Here is a 16323-nt window from a genome sequence, read left to right on the forward strand (position 1 = left end):
AATAATGATCAATGCCCCTGGGATGATTAAAATGGCATCATAAGTGTTGACATTATTCTCCTGGGTAAGCAGAGCTTTGGAGAGGAACAAAAGGAAACTAACTAGAAAACTAAGAAGCTTCAGGACCCAGCAGGAGCTTCCTTCTCCCTGAGAGAAGAATTGGGGTCAAGTGATACTTCATCCACATGCGTGGAGTGTGTTCACGTCTGCAGGCACCATCCCTGCATCTTCTCATCTGACATGCACGGCAGCCCTGAGGAGGGCAGACTTGGTGTATTCACACCTTGGAACTGAGTCCCTCTGAGGGAGAGAGAGGGAAGGTGTGCGAGAGTGTGTAGGCATGAGCATGGGTAGGGTTGAGTTCTTTTTGCACAAACAATTTTTTTTTGGTACCAGGGATCGAACTTGGATCCTTGCACTTGCAAGGCAGGCGGCAGAACCATTGGGCTAAATCCCCGGCCCTGGTTGAGTTCTTTTTTATTGCTTCCATTCGATAGTTGGTGGCCGATTGCATACTTGTTTCCAATTCTTCTTTTCATCCTTACTTGGTACAGGATTTCTCATTTATGTCTTCTGCCAAGTGGTTTTGCAGTCTTCCAGCCCAGCATAGATGCAGAATAGGGTCCCCTGGTGCTGGTGTGGCCACACATCTGCAGCTGCTTCCAGAGCCAAGTGGCTGCTGACCTGTACCCACAGAGAGGAAAGAAAGCCTATCACTGTTGTTCCAAGTCTAGGATTTCTGGAAATGCTTGTTATGCAGCATCACTATTATAGCTGACTAGCTTATAAGTCACAGGTTCTCTAACTGCAACACAGCCAAGCTCCCCCGCCTGACAGCTGGGGTGAGGTGCTTGGGAGAAGAGGGGGTGTGTGTGTGTTTTGATCAGGGCCCAGGCCTACTTGAGACTCAGGTGGTCAGTGCCACCAGGATCTGGGCTGGCAGTGGAGAGGTGGAGCTGACTTCTTGGTGCCTAGGGCAGGTGATAGCATCCTGACGTGCTCCTGTCCCAGGAACCCAGTGGTCCTGGGGGTGTTTAGCCATCCCCAGAAACAGCCACTTGAGGCATAAGGAGATAGGACCCTTGCCCCAACCCAGTAAGACCCAGCCACTGCCCTGCATACATGAGTTCACCTAGACCCTTCACCTGCAGGCTTGCCCCCACCATGGTGGATTAGTTTCTTACAGGAAGTGGCCAGGTAACAGCCACCATCAGGGGCCACAGAGCCAGGCCCCACTCGACATTTGATTAGCGGCCCTGTAGCGTCTTCTTTGTTTTCAGATGTCACATGAAATCACTCTCTCCCTTCCTTCCTCCAGGCCATCTTAGATGGGGTGGAATGGAGGAAATTGGACACAAAGGTTGGGGACAAAACCCCTTACAGCAGTTCCCAGGAAGCTAACCCAGAGGTCAACACTATGTCAGCAAGTGACATAGTGACAGTCTCACGCCTTACATGGGGTCATTTCATCCCGCTGAAAGTTGCGGTCCCAGGAGGCCTGGGGAGGTGAAGTAGCTGGCCTCGAGTCACCAGCTATGGGATGAGAGGAGTGTAGGTGGGGACCAGCCCTGGATTATGTGGGTGCAGAGCCACATGTTCCCCCCTGCTTGGGGGGGGTGTCTCTCTGAGCATAGCTGGCTGCACCTTTGCTCTGCCTGGGCCCTGCAGTGGGAGGGCATGGAGCTGACTGCTGGCTGGTCTCCATGGCAACAGCTGAGGAACCAAATTACACTGTGGCAGAGCTGTGAGCCGGGGGCTGCTTTGGGGTGTGAGTGGCTGGCTGAGGTGGCAGGGACTGGAGGACAGGAGCTGCAGCCTGGGGGCAGGGTGGGGGCCACAGGCCTTCTCCTCCCGGCCATTTTGAAGGTACTCAGTCATATCTCAGTTGGCCCTGGTCCTGGAGGTGGGGTTTTGCTCTCTCTGGGGAAGTTTATTCATTCCAGATATATCACTTTCCTGTTCTTGCTCTGTATGTTTCTGTGCTACTGAGGTTAGAGCCCAGGATCTCTCCCATGCCAGACAGGTACCACCCGGGCCACATCCCCAGCCCTCCATGTGTATTTCACCAACATCTGCCATGCGCTTGGCATGAGGGCCTGCGCTCAAGGGGGTGAGGGAGAGGCAGGCAATTCATCAGGCACTTCTTCTCCTCCAAGATTGACTGGAGGTGGAGGAAGTTTGGGGCACAGTACAAACCCCCAGGAGAGGCACCTGCCCTAGGGATGCGGGCAGCAATGTCACTCAGGAGAGAAGGATGTCTGTCTGGCACCCTAAAGATGGAACAGTCAGTCCCAGGTAAGTCCTGGAAGGCAAGAGACCCAGGTGTGGGGGACAAGGGACGTGGGTGTGTGTGTGAGGGAGGGGACAAAGGGATCCAGGAATGTGGGCCAGGGGATCTAGGGGTGAGAGGCAAGGGATCCAGGTGTCGAGTTCAAGAGATTCAGATGGTGGAAGCAAAGGACCCAACTATGAGGGGCAAGGGAATCCAGGTGTGGATTTCAGGGGATCCAGATAGGAGATTCAAGGGATGCAGGTGTGAGGGGGAAAGGGCCCATGTATGGGGGCCAGGGATCCAAGTGGGGGCAGGGATCCTGGAGTCAGGGGGAAGAGGTCCTGGAACGAGGAGAAGGGATCGAGGTTGGGAAGTGGGGAGAGCCAGAGCGAGACATGGGATGGTCAGAGAGAGGAAAGACAGGGAGAGAACCTGAGCTCTTGAGGAGGAGAGGATGGGGAGGGAGCCAGGGTTGCCCCGGTCCCAGATTGGTAGGGCAGCGGGAAAGACTGCTCCAGGACAGGTCCCTGGCCAGGCACGTGGAATGGGGCATCTTTATGCAGTTGAAGAAACAGAGGCTACTAGGTGCTACTGGATAGAAGAGGAGGTGGACCCCAGCTCTGACCCTCTCTGCCCAAGTGCCAAGGTTCCCAGTTAAATGTGGGGTCCTGTAGCAGAGTGCATGAGGCTGCCTTTCTTGGAGATCTCCAGAGCGTTCCTTGGCCTCCGGGATGAGAATGCAGAGTGAGCTCAGCCCTGGTTCCAGCCTAAGGCTCCAGGTACAGAGTCCAGTGCCCCGCCGGTTGTGTGGGGTCTCTCCCCTCTGCAGGCAGGCTGGGCTTTGCAGGCAGGTTGTGACACCTGGGAACCCCAGCCATCCAGGGAATCAGTCTGAGAAGGAATCTAGTGCTGCCAATCCTCCCACAGGGCCATTGCGTATGCGTAGAAAGTCTAAAGGGAGCAGGAGCCTGGACTGTTCCAAGATACTGGGTGGAAATAAGCCAGCTAGGCCTGTCCCCAGAGGCTCCACATTTAGATAAAAGTTCTTTGGCTGAGCACTAGATAAACAGCTTACGTCACCCTCCCTCCCTCCCGCAGGAGCTGTTAGGAAATCCCCTGGTTCCTGGGCCCTGGGTGACGTGAACCTGGCCCGGAGGAGGAGGACACCGAGCTCCCTCCTGGTGAGGTTGGGGCCTGCTGGCCTTGACAGTGAGGTGGGGAGGGAAGGGCCTCTGCTAGTGAGGTGAGGGACACTGGAGTTGGGAGAGCACAGTGACCAAATCCTGAGAGAAGGATGCATCTGTGACCAGGGGTCTTCTGGACAGGCATCAGTCGTCCTTGCATACCCGCTGTGCCAGGTACTGAGCCGGGAAACAAGAGGGACCCTTCCACTCCCGCTGGGGCCGTGTGGCAGGCCTGGGGGGCAGAGCTGTGACTGTGGGCTTTTTCCACCCAGCTTTGCTCCGCTCCCTTTCTGCAGGTCCCTCACACACATATATGTGCAAATATGAGTGCAGTTGCACACATGTATATCGGCACACACCTACACACATCCATTTGCACACCCGCACACACTTGCACACACTGCCTTTGCAGACACACACCTATGCACTTTTTGCAACATGTTTGTTTTTGCACACCACACATCCATCTGTGCCAATATGCTTTCGTCGTCCATTTGCGCACACCCACACACTCATGCTCACATGGACACATTTGTACACCTGCACATCGTATACTTGCGCATACAGCAAACCTAAATGCATGAACACACACACACGCACGCACACACGTATTCTAGTGCGCGTAGCCTCTACCTCAGCCTCTCCGGCCGCTCTTCTCTCCTGGGTCTCCCCACCTGCTGCCTCCGGTGGAAGGGGCGTGGCCTTGTGTCCTGCCCCACTGACTGTCAGCTTGTCTGTCTCTCTCCCTCGGAGCAGGAGGCTTCCTGAGGAGGCTGACATCTCCGCCCAGGTTGGCCACAGCCCAGCGGAAGTCTCTGGGGGGTGAGGCTGAGAGGAAACCACATTCGTGCTCGCTCTGGGTCCCTGCAGCCCTTGCCCTCCGGGGAGCAGGGAGGCCAGTGGGTGTGAGGTGGCTCTGGGGGAGGGGAGCTGTGGTTGTATCCCCAGGCTCTTCAGTCTCCAGGAAGAAATCAGGCCTCTTGATGGAGGAGAAGGGAAAACCATGTCAACTGCTTGTCCTGCAGGTACAAGGGGCTCCCACATGCTCTTTGCCGGGGCCTACACCTCTCGTTCCTGGACTGTTAAGCTTTGGGCCCTGTAACCACCTTTTGGCGGGCAGATGGCCCCTCTTCCTGAGCTTCTCTTTAGCCTGGGCAGCAGACACTGCTGGTGAGGCTGGTGCCCCTGGCGGGGTCCTGTTTGGAGGTGACCCCGGGGAGGCAGCCCAGCCCCCTTTAGCTTTTCAGCCTGCATGGGCCTCTGCTCCAGGGAGGAGCCTGGGCTTTGGGCCAGAGGCCCTGGAATTTCCTCTCCTAGGCCTGCCTAGCTCTCTGAGGGGTGTGGGGGGAGTTACCCTCTCTCCAGCATCAAGTCCTGCTAATGGGGCCCAGAGCTGCTGTGCCTGGAACACAGAGGAAAGCCTGGCTGAGTCACAGCACTGAACCTGGGATGCAGTCCTTACTGCATATCTGCCGTGGGCCTGGCACTGTTCTAAGTACGTCTGAGCGGAACCGGGTGGAGGGATTCAGAGGCAATGCTGTTGGTGCTCAGTACGTCCAGTTGCTGTCTCGATCACACGACAAAGATGCAGCTAATGGATTCGATCTGGTCTGAACCCTGGCGGGCTGGCTCCAGGATGCATGCTCTGACCACTCAGCTGTGTAGACTCTCCAGAGATCCGAGGCTTGCTGCCCTTGCACCCCCCTGATTCCCAGGAAAGTGGCTGCTACCAGCCCTCTCACCTTGCAGGCACGTTGGCCCAGCCCTGGCCTTTGTGCTGGCAGCCAGGGAACTGCCTCTCCTCCAGGAAGGGTCCAAGGTGGGTCTTCTCCAATTGGCTCCTTCTCAGGTGTGGTCCTGACTTTGCCCATGTGGGAAGCGGGAGGTGGCCAAGAGGGCTGTTTTGGGAGAGAGCTGGGAGGGGACGTGGATGAAGGCATGCCGGGGTTTCTTGAATCACTTAGCTGAGCTGGGTGGGGTCCCCGGAGAGCCTGGAGCAGCGGCCCGACTTGCTCTTCTATGTGGCCAGCGCAGGTGAGAGGGAGGAACAGTGATGACTTGACCTGGGGGGACAAGGCCTGGAAGCTGCCCCCCAGGGGAGTCACCATCCCCTGCCACCGTGGACCTCAGGCTCTTGCCTTCAGGGAGGGAGAAAATTCCCTGTGGCTATTGAGTCTCCAACAGATGCCAGCAGGGTTGTGGTGGTAGACCCTAGTGTCCTATGGTCCTGACCTACTTGTTGCTAGGAGGCCAGAGCCCAACCTTGCCCTTCTCCCAGCCCCCAGCCACTCCCCTCTCCCACTGCTGGGCAGAGAGAGAGAGAGAGAAAGAGAGAGAGAGAGAGAGAGAGACAGACAGACAAACATGCTGGGGACCCTCCCGCAGCGAGATGGCAGGAAGAAGAACCTCCCAGGTGAACAAATTGCTGAGCACCAGACATTCTTCCCAAGCCTCATTTTGTCTCCTTTCATGCTAACTTTCCCACTATTAAGAGCATTTTGAAAAAGCAGATGAAAAGAGAGAGAAAGAAAGGGAGGATGAGAGGGCTCTCAGGATACCTGCAAATCCTTTCGGCTGCCTGCTGCTACTCAGGTCTGAGCTGAATAGCGGGAAATTGGAGGACGCTGGTGGGGCGCCCTTTATTCCCATCCTGCTGTCGGCTGAGTCAGGCGAGAAGGAGAGGGGGTAGGGATGGGGCTGGCTGGTCCCTGTAGCCTGGGGCCGCCCCTCTTCCTGCCTCCCGGCCTTGCTCGTGCCTGGCACATGCTGACATGCACTAATTTCTTGTTGAATGAAAGGGAAAAAAAATACCAATGAATAGAAGGGGCCTAGACTTTTCTGGGATGATGCGTATGGGGGGGCTCTCAGACCTCCTTCTTCATGAAGCTCCAAGGCCAAGAAAGAGGAGATTTGGTGAAGGATCAGGCAAGGGGGCTGGTGAGGCGTGCTAGGAGGTCACAGCCTCTCTGTGGGTCCAGGACCCGGGGTGCAGCAGTTCGGGGTGCATGTGTTTCACGTGGCAGGGCTGGGTTGGGTAGGCGCTCCTTCCTTAGCTCTCTTCCCTCCCTTCCCTCCTTTTCTTCCCCTCTCCTGGGTCTGATCCAGGAACACATTGAGAAGACCCAATGGGAAACAGCAGCGTCAGCAAGGGGCAGCTCTGCGCAGACTCAAAACACAGTGAGATATTAGGGTTAGGGTCGGACGCATGTGGTGGAATGAGACCCAGGTATTGATGCCTTCAGTCACACAGATGGGCCTTGAAAACATGGGAAAGGGAAGAAGCCAGACCCCAAAGGCTTCTGTGCCTATGACATTCTAGATCTTGGCAACAGAAAACACCAGCCATCCTCTGAGGCCAAGATGGGGCAGGTAGGGGGAACTGGCTTCGAAGAGGCAGGAGGAACTTTTTGGGATCCTGGGAGCATTTGCTACTTAGACTGTGAGAGGCGTTCCACAGTCATGTGCGTGTATGTGTTGGTGCCCGTCAGATGTCTCCTTCAAGTGGGTGTTCTACCACAAGTGCATTGTACTTCCACAAAGCTGAGTGTTTTTGAAAGCTACCATTTACTGTCGTCTTGTGCTCTAGGCACAAGCTGGGACCATCATTACAGGATTTTCAATACCCACAACAACCGTGCCCATCTTTTTAGAGATAAGGACATTGGGTTGGTGAGGCTGGGTGTCAGGCAGCTGACCCTGAGCATGGGGGCTGCAGACTCTGGTCCCTCAGACTCCGGGCTCTGTGCTCACAGATGATTTGCTGTGCAAGGCCAACTGCCATGGCCAGCAGCCCGGTCACCGCCCCCTCTAAATCCAGTCTGTTTGATCCACTGACTTCTTCTGAGTCAGAGTTTGGTCAGGGTTGGTCCCCAGAAATGCCCTCAAAGCCCCGGGCAGGCACTCAGCTCACCTGTCCTTGAGGAAGACCTGGGCTGGTCTCTCTCCTGCCCCCATCCTTGTCCTTCTCCCTCCTCTCTCTGGCTCGATATCAGCCCATTCATTGGTCACACTTATGTCCTTTCTCCTCCAGCTCGGAGACACAAGGTGAGTGGAAGGAGAGCTGTTTGGGTGAGGATTAGGAAGGCATGGAAACCATGGAAACCGCTCAGAAAGCCCCCAAAGCCGCAGCCTTCAGGACGCCTGCTGCAGTGCCATTGGTCGGCCATTTGTACCCTCTCTCTGTGTGAAATACGACTTGTATTTATTTTCCCCCTTTGTATACCTCTTCCCTTCTGTGCTGTGCTGGGGAACTCGAAAGTTCAGCCAGGGCAGGAAGCCCATTCAGTGCAATGAGGGTGCTAATGGTTTTTTATTTTTATTTTTACACTCTGTGATGTTTTTAGGCTCCATTCCTCGTGCTCGCTCCATCACTCCAGGAGGCAGCACTGATTTTCAGTGATAGATGTTGGTGGTGGAAAATGTGATTAAGACAGAGAGGCTGCTGGCTGCTTGAGCAGGGGCTGTGGATGGCTTTCCTTGGCTGCATATGCAGGCCTGGGCTCTGCTGCAACTCCAAGAAGTGCTCAAAGGGGCTAGAGGCTCAGCAGGCTCTTAGCACAATCTCAGCCAGATGGGAGTTTCCTGAAGGCGCTGGTGAGGGTCAAAGCCCTGTGGGCAGTTTGGATCCTCCTAAGTTTTCTTTTAGATAAATGTGTTGCGCAGGTGAATCACTCTTATCCAAATGCTCAGATGTCTCCAATTTCAGTTTTTCTGGTTTCAGGGTACTTGCATAGACTTTGCTAGCTGAGGTCCCCTAATTTGAAAATCCAGTCCAAAATGCTCCCAAATCTGAAACTTAGGCATACTCGGTCTGTATAAATTTAGGTGGGTGACTGGCTGCTGGTTGTACCGCTCAGCCTTCTCCTTCCTTTGAGTGGTAATGGTAATAGGGAGAGTCTCTTACATGGAACTTTGCCCTGATCACTTTTCTATCCTGCATTTTCTTTCTTTCCAGCAATGCCCTGTTAAATTGGCTGGCCAGGTGTTTTTCAACCCCATGTTAGGAGAAAATGCAGACCCAAGAGTGAAGGTGGCTGGTTTAAAACTGGGCCCCAAGCACTCTGCTCCTACCCAGGCTGTGCCAGGCTGCTGGGTCACACAGGCTGATAGGTCTGAGGGATCCGATTGCTGAGGCTGTGGGTGGGCTTTTCCTGGCAGGCTCAAGACCTGATACCTGGCTGAGAAGGACACTTTTTAAGTAGAGTCAGGCAGCACAGATTCCCTATGCCTCTCTTGCTTCCAGCCTCATGTTCCAGCTCAGTGGAACATGTTCCTGCTCTTCCCTGCACGCACGCGCCTTAGCCCTCTTGGTTAGGGCTCCGTCCTCACTGCCATGGCTTGGATATGTTTTGTCCTGCAAGGTTCAGATGCTGGAGGTTGGTCCCCAGTGTAATGCTACTGAGAGGTGGGACCCAGTGGGAGTCGATTAGATCATTGTGGATTAATGCCTATGCGTTGGGAGTACACTAGGTCTCTTGCGACTGGATAGGTTACCTCGAGAGTGGATTGTTGTAAGGTGAATTTGGCTTTCTCTGCTTACCCTCTTGCTTCCCTCCCATGTGTGATCCCTCTCTCTCTTGCTGTGCTCCTGCCATGGGACCTGCAAAACGGGGTGCTCAATAAATCTCTTTTCTTTATAACCTCAGGGATTTTGTAACAGCAACACAAAATGGACTAAGACATCTACTGAGCCATTCATGTTGTTATGGTGATGTCTCCGATGACTTTATTTTTTGCTTAAATGCATAGCCACCTTACTATCTCAGGATTCTGTGGGCTGTCTAGAGTCAGCTAGAAGGGTCTTCTGGCTGGGGCTGTAGTCATAAACATGGTTGACGAGGTCAGAGTCCCCAAGATGCCTCACTCACACGACTGGCATTTGGCATTGTCTCTTGACTGGTCGCTCAGCCAAGGTCACAAATCTGAGAGGCCATGCATGTCCTGAGCTTGGTTCTGGGAAAGAGGATCCTTCAAAGGCCACCGCAAGAAAGAAGATATGGAGGGTGTGGCCCCCTCAAGATGAGACCCAGAACTGGTGCAGTGTCCTGTGTGTCTTCTTAGGGTTAGGATTAGCCTCCCTCTCTGCTGGTTCTTGTCCTCCTCTGTCTTCCTTTCCAGACTTCTCTGATGCATTGTCTTCAGTTTCCCTCCTTCATATTTCATCCACACCTCTTTCCTCTCTGGGCTCCCTATGCTGTCCTTGCCCTGAGGGGCTCTGAGTCCACCCTGAGGCTCACACCTGAGGACTGGCTAGGGTGTCCAGCTCTCCTTTAGACATTCCCAGCGGAGGCCAGATGAAGAATTCCAAAGTTGGTCTTCCCCGCCCATCCAGAGAGGAACTTGGCATCCTCCTCCCAACTGTCTTTCCTTGTATTGTTCCGACTTGGTCCCCCTGACTTCCCGGCTAAACCAGGCCTCCCAAGGTATTCCTGGATGGTGGAACACACTACCTGTGTAATTGGAGAAATAACCAGAAGTCAATTAGAAAAATAAAAGCAAGGAGTAATTGTGGTCCCAGGCTTCCTCTTTAGAAAGGAAGGAGAGAAAGCTGGTTAAAATGGAGATTTGGGAGCAGCCCTAGCTTAATTGGAAAACCACATTGGTGCAGACTGGAGAGGCTTCAGGAATGGCAAATAGCTTTTCCCTGCTCAAAGGAATTTTCTGGAAACCATAATGGCTGCCCTTCCTAACCACAAGCTGGTCTTTCTGGCAGGATTAGCACATGTGTGTGGTCAGAGTGGCCAGGCTGGAGCCAGCCTGGATATTTCGGCAGTCTGAGTTCCCTCTGTGGTGAAAAGGCAGGGCTGGGATTCAGGGGGGTTGGAGACGCCCCGGATCTCCACTTTGGTCTGTACAGGGATGAGGGCCCAGCTCGGCCCTCTCACCTCCCATCAGCTTTCTGCTTTTTCAGGGACGAGGAAGGTTCAGGGGAGGGAAAGGAGCTCAGTTTGTTGAACGTCGGCTCTGTGCAGGGCATCTTCATATCCTTTCTCCCATCTAGTCATTTAGAAAGTCTGCCGTCATTTCCTCTTCTCAAAAGAGGAAACAGGCTGTGCAACCCTGCCCGAGGTCACAGAGAGGAGGCACCGGGTTAGTGCCTGTGTCTGTCTGAGTACACACGGCGCTGGATCCTGTTAGGACAGGGACATCCGCAAGTCCACGTGGCTGAGCTGGGTCTCCCTGTAGCATGGCCTGTCCCTCTCTCCCCCCATTATGTACCAGGACACGGCACTGCTGTGAGGTCCTGAGTGAGAGAAGAGGAAGGCATCAGGATTTGTGTGGCACCTACTTTCCGTGGCCCTGGGAGTGTTCCCCAGGCTGGTGGGTAGCCCAGAGCCTGCACTGGAGCAGCAGCTGGCAGACAGAGGGCTACCCTACCCACGTGCCAGGGTGCCCAGGCAACAAACAGCGCATGGTTGGGTCACTTACGGGGTTTTACATATGCAGTGTGATTGAGGTATACAGTGAATGTTTACATTCAAAAATGTGTTTATAGTAAGAGACACATTTCTATTAATCTACCTTGGTTTACCACCCCCTCCTCAAACACACTTATCCCATCATCATTCCACTTTCTGAAGCAGGTCTGGATATTGTCTTTCATGAGTGTCTGTACTTGTGCTGTCGTGGCTGCCCCAGTGACTGGAATAAATTAAAAATGATTACCTTTCATGGTCGTTTTGACTTTGGGGAAGAGCCAGAAGCTGCATGGTGCCAGGTCCAGAGAATATGGTGGATGAGGACGCACTGCCATGCTTTTATCAGGCTTTCTGTTGGTTGGCACTTGGCAGCAGCATTCACCTGACGTTTTATCATACCCTTGAAAGACACACCTGTGGATAGATGATCACCACATATTTCAATCATACCTCATATTTGCATTTTTAAAGTAATGACTACTTACAAGATGTAAGTAAACTTTATTCAGAATTGAGACCAAGGTTAGCAGAAATAGGATGCCAGCAATGTTTGAAAATAAACTAGTTATGGAAAAGTTTGAGTTTGAGAGTTTAAGTCCTACACAAATGCAGAGAGAAGGGCCTCTCTCTACTGCACAGGGTGGGTTTCCTGAGATGCATAAGGAATGGAACCTTCATTGCCTTGGGAGGCATTCAGGAAGGCATTCACCTGTCCTGAGGTTTTATAAAAACTGTAAAATTAAAAATTCCAAGGTGCTTTCTGAAAGAGTCCCTACGTATGTATAAGCTTCAAGCCCTAACAATTCTGGTCCCTCCCTTTTTGACTTGGGAGGCTTTAGAGAACCTCGTTTCCCCTCCCTCCCTGGTCCTTACCCTTAGAGTAGGGTCTGATAAACAGCTGGGGGTCTAGGGTTCCTACTTTGGCCAAACCAAGGTCCCAGGATTCCTGTCCTGCCCACAGAGCAGGCCCAGTGATTCTGGGCACAGTGGAGAGGCTGCTGATTATGGGTGCTCTTTGCTCTATACCTCATGAGGCTCAAGTCCCATAAAACTCAACTAGGAATTAGCCCAGTGTGGTGGCACAAACCTGTAATCCCAGCAGTTTGGGAGGCTGAGGCAGGAGGATTGAAAGTTTGAGCCCAGCCTGGGCAACTTAGTGACTTAGAGAAATGAAAAACAAAACGAAACAAACAAAAAAGAGCTAGGGATGTAGCTCAGTGCAAAGGCCTGGAGTTCAATCCCTAGTACTGAATAAACACACACACACACAAAAGAAAAATAAAACTCCACCAGGGTTTATTTCCCTATGCTTCCACTGGATCAGGGGTCCCCACCCCCCTGTCAGGAACCAGGCTGCGCAGCAGGTGAGTGGAGGGAGCCAGAGAGAAGCTTCATGTCTGTGTTTACCAGCCCTCTGCGTCACTCACATCACCACCTGAGCTCCACCTCCTAGCAGGTCAGTGGTGGCATTAGATGCTCACAGGAGTGTGAACCCTCCTGTGGACTGCGAATGCCAGGGCGCCAGGTTGTGTGCTTCTTTGAATCATTCTGAAACCATCTCCTCTTCCTGTCCGTGGAAGAATTGTCTTCCACAAAACCCATCTTTGGTGCGCAAAGTGTTAGGGACTGCTGTTCCACATCAAGAAAGACTACTCATTCACTTACTCAGCAGTGTGTGCTGGTGCCCGCATGTGCTTGGTACCCAGCTAGTGTGAATGGGGAATGTATAATTCTTGGCTCCAGGAGCTCACACTCCCTGGGGGATGCACATATCCCAGGACACACAGGGTCGGGCAGGAAGTACCCCATCCCGTGCCTGGTGGTGGGCCTTGCCCCCTCCCCCCTTGAGGGGGAGTCGCTTGGCCCCTTTGCCCATTCTCGGCCCGTTCTGGTCTGGTCCCTCCATGGCTTGTACCAGGGTGCAGAGCACATGCAGATCACTGAGTCAGGCTCCCCTCTGCTCCCGAGAGGAGAGCAGCCAGTGGTGGCTGACCAGCCTAGACTTAGAAGTTGTGCTCCCCCTAATTCTTGGTGACATAAAGGAGGCCTTGAGCCTATTTCTGCAGGTGTCTGTTGACTCCCGTGATCCAAAGCAAAGCTCCATTTGCCCTTTGGAGGCTTAGTGCTTCTGTTGAGAAAAAGGAGGTCTCAGTGCTCTGGATCTGGCACTGTGCTTTCCCCGCTGGCTCCTGCCACCCTGGTCACCGCTCCTTCCTAGGTGGTGCCAACAGTAAGTAACTCAGGTTTGGCTAATTAAGGCAACTTGCTTTTTTTCCCTTCATAGCTGGGATTGAACTCAGGGCCTTTGCACTGAGCTATATCCCTGGCCTTTTTCATTTTTTATTTTTGAGATAGGATCTTGCTAAATTGCCCAGGCTAGGCTTGAATGCATGGTTCTCAGCTGCCCAGCATGCTGGGATTGCAGGGGTGTGCCACCACACCCAGGTACAACTTGCGTTTATAACCCGATTCCCTCAAAGACATATGCCTGGGCCTTCCCTCTCCCTCTTATCACTAAAAGATGCATTTGGACAGGGAAGAGCGGGACTGTTTCCTGAAGAGCCCTTTATCCTTTGGGAAATCCCAGCCAACAGGACCCTGCTGGAGGAGAGGCCTTGCGATGCCTCCACTGGTAATAGGAACCTCTGAATGGCTTTACGTCGAGGGACAAAGGAATGGCAGCCAGGGGGATGGTGCCCCTCTCCCATCATATCTGCTAACTTTCCTCAGACCCGGCAGGTCACGTGACCTCGGCTTGAGCCCTGTCCCAGAAATTAATGCCCTGCAGGGTGGTGGGAGATGGTACTGAGTCCTGCAGCCAGTGCACTGTCTGGGCCTCCGATGATGTTCTGAAATGCCTGCTGCCCTTAGATGGCCAAGTTTTCTCATTCATTCACTCACTCACTCATTCATTCAGTGTTTATGGCTGAGCTTTGTTCTGGGAACATACGCAGAGCAAGCGAGGAAGCTGGCGTCATTCTGGAGCCTGCTGGCTGATGGAGGCAGCTTTTCTCAGAGGTGGGGATGGTCCAGCTGGATTCTGAAGGAGGAGCAGGAGCTGTCTGGGGGCGGATGCTGGGTGGAGGAGAGTGTCTTCAAGACGGAGGCCACAGGTGTGGCTGGTGGGGGCTGAGGGAGGGGAGGCAGGTTCAGGCTGTGCAGAAACGAGAGAGGAGCAGGGCAGGGCCTCCTCACTCCCCTCACCCACCCCACATGTCTCGGATCTCAGCACACAGAGGGACGGGGCTCTGGCAGCCATGTGAGGACTGCCACATCAGGTGGGGGCTTTCAGAGCCTACGTCCTGTTTTGATGTCTGTTTACTCTACAAAATTAATCCCCTTGATGCCTGGAGAAGAAACATGTGGATTAAACAAAGCCAAAATTGTGGATTCCGCTCACAGCCTGGTTATCACTCTCCAGCTACAAACTGAGCAAAACCAACAGCCCCGGCTGGGGTTGCACCTTCTCCGCATGCACCCTTTTCCTGAGGCCTGTGGACACATCGCTCTTTAGCTTTCTTTCATTCATTAATCACACACAGTGTCTTCAGATGCTGGGCTGGAGCCTCAAAGTCCTCTATGGCTGTGGGACTGAGCAGGAGACCTGGTGTGACAGATGGCTTTGTTGTCACCTGGGCTTGGCTTGGCTTTTCTTTTCTTTTCTTTTGAGATAGGGTCTGGTGATGTAGTTCATGCTGGGCTTGCACTTGAGGCGATCCTCCTGCCGCAGCTTCCGGTTGCTGGGATTACAGGTGTGTGCCATTGTGCTCAGCTTCCCCCTTTAAGGGACACTGAAAAGCCGCATGGGCTTTCACTCACACCATGGATGCAGCAGGAAGTGAGGGACAGATGGGACATCGAAGCACGTGGAGTCTTGGTCCCTTAGGTTCCAGCTTCGTGACCTGAGCTACGGCTTCTCCTCAGTGAGTTGGGATGTTGTTATGGGCTGGATTGGGTCCCCTCCCACCAACTTCCTTGGTTGAAGTCCTTCCCTCGGGACTTCAGGCTGTGACTCTTTGGAGACAGGGCTGTTAGACAGGGGACTGAGTTGAAACTAGGCCATTGGGGTGGCCTGGGTTCAGTCTGACAGCTGTCCTTCCGAGAAGAAGAAATTTGGGAACAGAGACACCAGGATGCCCATGGAGAGGACGTGCAGACTCGGAGAGAAGGGAGCCTCCGGGGACACCAAGCCTGTCATCACCTTAGCTTGGGCTTCTCACCTGCAGGGCAGCCCTGGTGGACTGGGATAAACACCAGCCCTGCCCACCTGCAGCCCACAGTTGAGGATCCTATGAGACAGTGCAGGTGAAAGTGTTGGGGATCAGAAAACAAAATGCAATTCTCCTCCATTCCTTTTTATTCCATTAAAGAGAAAACCTCATTCAGCTGAGGTGTATTTTTAACACCTTGCTAATACGGATAACTCTCCTTTTTTAATAAAATGAGATAAAGTTAACCATGAGCTGTTATAAAGTGTGGCTTTTCTGTGGCATTGAGTGCATTCACAGCATTCTGTTACCTCTGGCTGGTTCCAAGATATTCCATGACCCCCACAGGAAACACTGTTCTCACGAAGTGGTCACCCCACATGCCTCCCCCTACGCCTGACCCTTCTCCTCCAGGCCTGGCCACCACTTCTTTGCCTTCTGTCTCTGGATTTACTTATTCTGAACATTTCTCAGAAATACATTTATTGTATAAGTGGCCTTGTGTGTCTGGCTTCTTTCACTTGGCCCAGTGGTTCCCAGGCTCCTCCACACAATGGCAGGAGACAGTGCTTCATCCCTTTTTATGACTGAGTAGTAGTCCATTGCATGGACAGACACTATCATTTTATTCCCGCAACCTCTGATGGCCATTTGGGTTGCTTCTATCTTTTGGCTATTTTGAATTGTGCTACTACGAACATTAGTGTGCAAGTATTTGGATATTTGTTTTCAGTTCTTTAGGGTATATACCTAATAGTGGAATTCCTGGGTCATTTGTAACTATGTTTAAAATCTCGAAGAGCAGAACTCTCTTTTTAATTGAACATTCAAACATTCACAGACAAGAGCACTCAGCAGGACTTTGATGACCTTGACCCTCCCGTACCAAGGATGGGACCCAGGGCCTTGAGCATGCCAGGCAAGGACCCTACCACTGAGCTGTGTTCCAGCCCTGAAGACTTTGATTTTTAGTGGTATTTATATCTACAGGATCAGAAAATCCAATTCTGGATTTTCGTCTGGAGCAACAACATGAATTTATTTTTTAAAATAAATTTTACTTCAAAAAGAAAGTGGATGAAAAACTATGGGATGAATAGGTAGTAACATTAGAAGTAAGGCCCAGGTAGGCAGGTAGGTGAGTATTTTTGTCTGTTTTGTTTATTCCCTCTCATCAGTCCCTCAAACAGTGCCAGGTTAGGTCCTCAAAAAACATGTGTCCAACAAACGACCTTCCGTAC

General features: G+C 52.7%; 1 long non-coding RNA gene across 2 annotated transcripts; it reads right to left on the bottom strand.

Annotated features, from left to right (window-relative positions):
* Positions 1 to 460: 460 nt before the first annotated feature.
* On the bottom strand, positions 461 to 6139 carry LOC110345088 (uncharacterized). 2 transcript variants are annotated; one of them, XR_002388155.2, is made up of 4 exons: positions 6015 to 6139; positions 5199 to 5370; positions 4090 to 4435; positions 461 to 684 (listed from the first exon to the last, which is right to left on the bottom strand). It is a non-coding gene; the product is annotated as an uncharacterized LOC110345088 (long non-coding RNA). The 2 variants fall into 2 exon arrangements; XR_015450230.1 differs by having other exon boundaries at positions 5199 to 5473; positions 6015 to 6126.
* Between the last annotated feature and the right edge of the window lie 10184 nt (positions 6140 to 16323).

Source organism: Heterocephalus glaber, unplaced genomic scaffold, assembly GCF_053883595.1.
Source record: "Heterocephalus glaber isolate CG9 unplaced genomic scaffold, H.glaber_assembly_v1.0 deba00000937, whole genome shotgun sequence".
In the NCBI taxonomy this organism is placed as follows: domain Eukaryota; kingdom Metazoa; phylum Chordata; class Mammalia; order Rodentia; family Bathyergidae; genus Heterocephalus; species Heterocephalus glaber.